The 5,000-nt window shown below is 51.0% G+C and overlaps 1 protein-coding gene across 1 annotated transcript in view; it reads left to right on the top strand.

The window, feature by feature from the left end:
• Positions 1-5,000, top strand: part of palld (palladin, cytoskeletal associated protein) — a 56,577-nt gene that overhangs the window by 2,536 nt on the left and 49,041 nt on the right.

Raw genomic sequence — 5,000 nt, 5'->3', positions numbered from 1 at the left:
GGAGAGGCTAGGTGAGGCCAGAATAGGATAGGAGAGGCTATGTGAGGCCAGAATAGGAAAGGAGAGGCTAGGTGAGGCCAGAAGAGGATGGGAGAGGCTATGTGAGGCCAGAATAGGATAGGAGAGGCTATGTGAGGCCAGAAGAGGATGGGAGAGGCTAGGTGAGGCCAGAAGAGGATGGGAGAGGCTAGGTGAGGCCAGAAGAGGATGGGAGAGGCTAGATGAGGCCAGAATAGGATAGGAGAGGCTACTGTATGTGAGGCCAGAAGAGGATGGGACAGGTCATGGAAGGTCAGTAGAAGATACGATAGTGAGGATAGGAGAGGACAGAGAGGCCAGGGGATGTAATGGGATGCTGGGGAGGTTCAGCAGAGGCCCCCTCTTGGCCGGTGGCCATAAGTACGGTAGAACTCACAGCACAGGGAGAGAGTGTGTGATACCCAGTGGGTCACACACAGCTCAGCTGAGGTAACGTTATGCTGTTTCTGCGGAGGAGCGGGCTCTGTAGAAGCTGTGTGATCGGACCTGGACTGGGCCCAGAGCCTGGGGGTGAGGGAGGAGACAGGTCTGGAGTTACTCTCATGTAAGTCTGAAATACAGTATTTAGCTGCTATTGGCTGGGCTACATACAAACAGCTTGTCTGTATTGCGTGTCTGTGTGTGTGCGTGCGTGTATGCGTGTGCATGTGTGTGTATGTGTGTGTATGCGTGTGTGTGCATGTGTGTGTGCGTGTGTGTGTGTGTGTGTGTGTGTGAGAGTGAGGGATGTGTTTCATAATGTTATTGTTACAGGGTGCGTGAGAGGAAGTGGGTGGTAATATTGGTGGGGGAAATATTTTTCCATTTAATAAAGTGATATCTTTTAGATCGTTCACATTAGAAAATGCATTATATATAGTGGCTATGGGCCAAACTGTCTTCCTTTCTCCCCCCCCGCCTCTCTCTGAGCTGTTCTCAGCACATTCCTGCCTGCCTGGCTAAACGGTGTTGAGATTAACTAAAGAACATTGCTGTCTGTCTGTCTCCAAATGTGTTTACTCAGTCATTATGTGTAATAGCAGGTCATTAGAGTCTGATTAATGTGTGGTTTTATAGTTATTTTCATTGGGAATGGCTTAAGTGCTTCCTAGCTGATGCTGACTCCCCCCGTCCGTTGAGCACCAGGTCCTGATTCTCCTCTCCACTCTCCTCTCCTCTCCTCCCCTCCCCTCTCCTTCCCTTTCCTCCCCTTCCCTCTCTTCTCGTATCTTCTCCTCTGCTTTCCTTTCCTTTCCTTTCCTTTCCTTTCCTTTCCTTTCCTTTCCTTTCCTTTCCTTTCCTTTCCTTTCCTTTCCTTTCCTTTCCTTTCCTTTCCTTTCCTTTCCTTTCCTTTCCTCTCCTCTCCTCTTCTCTTCTCTTCTCTTCTCTTCTCTTCTCTTCTCTTCTCTTCTCTTCTCTTCTCTTCTCTTCTCTTCTCTCCTCTTCTCTTCTCTTCTCTCCTCTCCTCTCCTCCCCTCTCCTCTCCTCTTCTCTTCTCTTCTCTTCTCTCCTCTCCTCTCTTCTCTTCTCTTCTCTTCTCTTCTCTCCTCTCCTCTCCTCTTCTCTTCTCTTCTCTTCTCTTCTCTTCTCTTCTCTCCTCTCCTCTCCTCCCCCTCTCCTTCCCTCTGTCCTGTATTTCCATCATGGAGCTCAGTGAATCCCAGTCCAACTCTCTGTCTTCATCCTGAGTCTCTGTGAGGGACTGGTAGCACAGAGCTGGTCCAAAACCAGGGTGGAAAACTACAGACAGGCCTCCAGTTGACCATCACTATATTTATACAACTGTGAGTCTTGATTGTTTTTTTGGGTTTTACTGTAGTACACAGTTTATTCAGTATGGTAACATAATGCTAGTCTATTTTCTCTGCTTGGGGCCTGGACGGATACTAAGGTCATGAAAAACGTGTTTCCCATTCAGGTTTACTGTTTCACACACACACGCGCACATGCACACGCACGCACACGCGCACACGCACACTCACACACCTACTTTCCCACCTCCCTGTCACTGCCCACTCCCACTGCCTTGTCATTCAGCAGTATCACAGCAGCCACAGAGCACTGCTGTGCATCCATCAGTAAGCTGCACCATAATGATGTCATTTGTTGAAGTAAGCTCCATGATTTACTCCATGATTTTTATTTACGGTAATGCTCCACAAGATGTCTAAATGAGTGTGGTGCAGCCGGAGAGATCTGAGCTGTGTGGTCGGTGTGTGGGCTACTACAAACTGGGAACATATGCCTCCAGTGGGGCCTCCAGCTATGGGGATGAGTAGCCAGAGAGTGACTCAATACAAAACCTTGAGCTCCTACAACAAAATGACACTGATCTCCCTGATTTTTAATTCTGGGCAAATTCTGAGCAGATGGATTTAGACCAGCCAAGTTCTTCTTCTTTTTACTGCACTTCGCTCTAATCTCAAAAACGTGTATTTCTATCTCTTTTTTCTATCTCTTATTTCTTTTCTCCAAACCACCAAATCATATTTTCTCTTAACTAACTGACTCTTAACTAACTACTTCTGTCAGTTTACAGTATGAGACTGGAACTCCCTTGATTGGAGGAAGGGCTCTGGGCTTACTGAGCATCATGAGACAATGTCCAAAAACAAACCCATGTCCTAATGAAGACCAACTCTCCTTGAGTCAGTCTCGAAAACGTTCACTCCCTACTCCTATGGCAGCGAGAGGCGGAGATCTTGAAAGTCTGGCATCGTGAGAGACTGGGTACTGAGGAGATGTCTGTGGGGTTAGGAGTGAGGAGGTTAGGAGGAAGGAGGTGAGTGAGGAGGTTAGGAGGGAGGAGGTTAGGAGGGAGGAGGTTAGGAGGGAGGAGGTTAGGAGAGAGGAGGTTAGGAGGGAGGAGATAAGGATTGAGGAGGCTAGGAGGGAGGAGATTAGGAGGGAGGAGGTTAGGAGGGAGGAGGTGAGGGAGGAGGATAGGAGTGAGGACAGAGCTGGGAGGCTAGGAGTAAAGTAGTCTGGAGTCAAATGCCACCAAACATGGGTGTAGGGGCGGAGCCAGCGGCTTCCTTTCAAATATAACTGCATTTGAACATATTTCATCAGGAGCCTATAGTCGGGACTAAATGAAAAACTCATCCAGCCCAGAAAAGAAGAAAAATGTAGCTACCCAACTCCGTGAAGTGAGTTAATAATTAATGAATGCAGGACTTGTTAGCAATACTTGAAAAGTGGAAAGCTGCCATCAGTGACCAATCACAGCCCACTATCTGCATGGGCCAATAATCCTCCTCACACAAAATCCAAGAGTCTTCCCCTTGGTGTCCACAAATATCAGTGTTTTTCAGTCAGAAATTCTCGCTGTCTCTTGGGATGATGACATGCTGCCTGCTGGATGATAAATCCTTCCTTGTATCAACAACAGCCCTCCGTCTCCGCCGCCAGCCTGGGTCCTGTCCTGAGACACCGCTGTCTGCCAGCATGGCAAGCTACAGACAGAAGACTAGAGACAGCACACCAAACCTGGCCTGCCAAACCCAGCCTGCCAAACCCAGCCTGCCAAACCCAGTCTGCCAAACCCACTCTACCAAACCCACTATGCCAAACCTTCCCTGCCAAACTCAGTTTGCCAAACCCAGCCTGCCAAACCCAGCCTGCCAAACCCAGCCTGCCAAACCCAGCCTGCCAAACCCAACTCAGTAGAACTCACCGGGAGATGATGCAGAGTGGAACTGACCCAGGACAGGCCTACTGGGCCTACAGTACAGCTGTACGCTAGTCTGGACCGAGAGAGACAGAAAGCAGACTGACAGAGAGCAGACTGACAGAGAGCAGACTGACAGAGAGCAGACTGACAGAGAGCAGACTGACAGAGAGCAGACTGACAGAGAGCAGAGCAACAGACAGCGGACCGCCAGACAGCAGATCAACAGACACCAGAGCGGCCGACCGCCAGACAGCAGAGCAGCAGCAGCAGCGGAGTCATGACTAAGCCTCGTGGCTGATCCACCTGTCACAGCTGCTAATGGATTGTTCCCTGCAATCGGGTTTCGATAATGATGAAGTGTATTGTGGGATACGCCTGTGTCCTGTCTGAGCCTGTCTGACACATTCATTCTTACCATTCCTCCATCACCCCCCCTCTCTCTCTCTCGCTCCCTACCTCCCTTCACCCCAACTTACCTCCCTCCTTCCCTCTCTCCCTCGCTCCTTCTCTCCACCCCTCCCTCCCTCCATCCCTCCCTCCCTCCCTAGGCCTGTGCTTGTTCCCTCTCTGCCTCCCTCTCACACCCGGTCGCCCACACAGGCAGGTGCACAGTAGAGTAGAATGCGTCACCGAGGCCGTAGCCACGTCTGAAGCCAGGCTGACGCAGGAGCCGGCCTGGTGACAAGCGCTTGGCACAGAGCATCGCTAAAGTAGGGGGGGCCAAGCGGCAGGGATTTTTTTTTATACAGCTCTCCAAGATCGATCATCCCGAGGTGGTGAGCTACTGTATACCGAAACGGAACAGCTGTGCATTTCCTTCGCATTCTGGAGAATTCCTCCTCCTCCTCCTCCTCCTCCTCCTGTCAGTGTCGGGGTCAAGAAGTGGGGGGGACTCGAGCAAAGAAACATAGGCTCTCCTTTTATAGAGGGTTTGGTGGCTGAGTGTGTGTGTACATGTGTGTGTGTGTGTGTGTGTGTGTGTGTTTGTGTGTGTGTGTGTGTGTGTGTGTGCGCGCGCGTGTGTGTGTGTGTGTGTGTGTGTGTGCGTGCGTGCGTGCGTGCGTGTGTGTGTTTGTGTGTGTGTGCGTGTCTGTGCGTGTGTGCGTGTGCTGCTGTGTGGGGGTGGGGGCAGTATGGGTTCAGTATGCCGGTGTGTGATGTGGTCGCCTCGTGTGCGAGCTGTTCCTCTGATCGGACCTGTGCGGGGGATGGGACGTCAGACAGGCCGGGTTCTGTAGACCGGCTCATCTCTCCTGGGTCCCGGAGAGGAGAGATCACAGCCAGACTCAGGGAGGCCCTGAGGGAGACG

This window comes from Borostomias antarcticus, assembly GCF_949987555.1.
Source record: "Borostomias antarcticus genome assembly, chromosome: 10".
Lineage (NCBI taxonomy): Eukaryota > Metazoa > Chordata > Actinopteri > Stomiiformes > Stomiidae > Borostomias > Borostomias antarcticus.
Note: the sequence above shows the minus strand (reverse complement) of the source record. Positions and strands in the feature narration are given on the sequence as shown.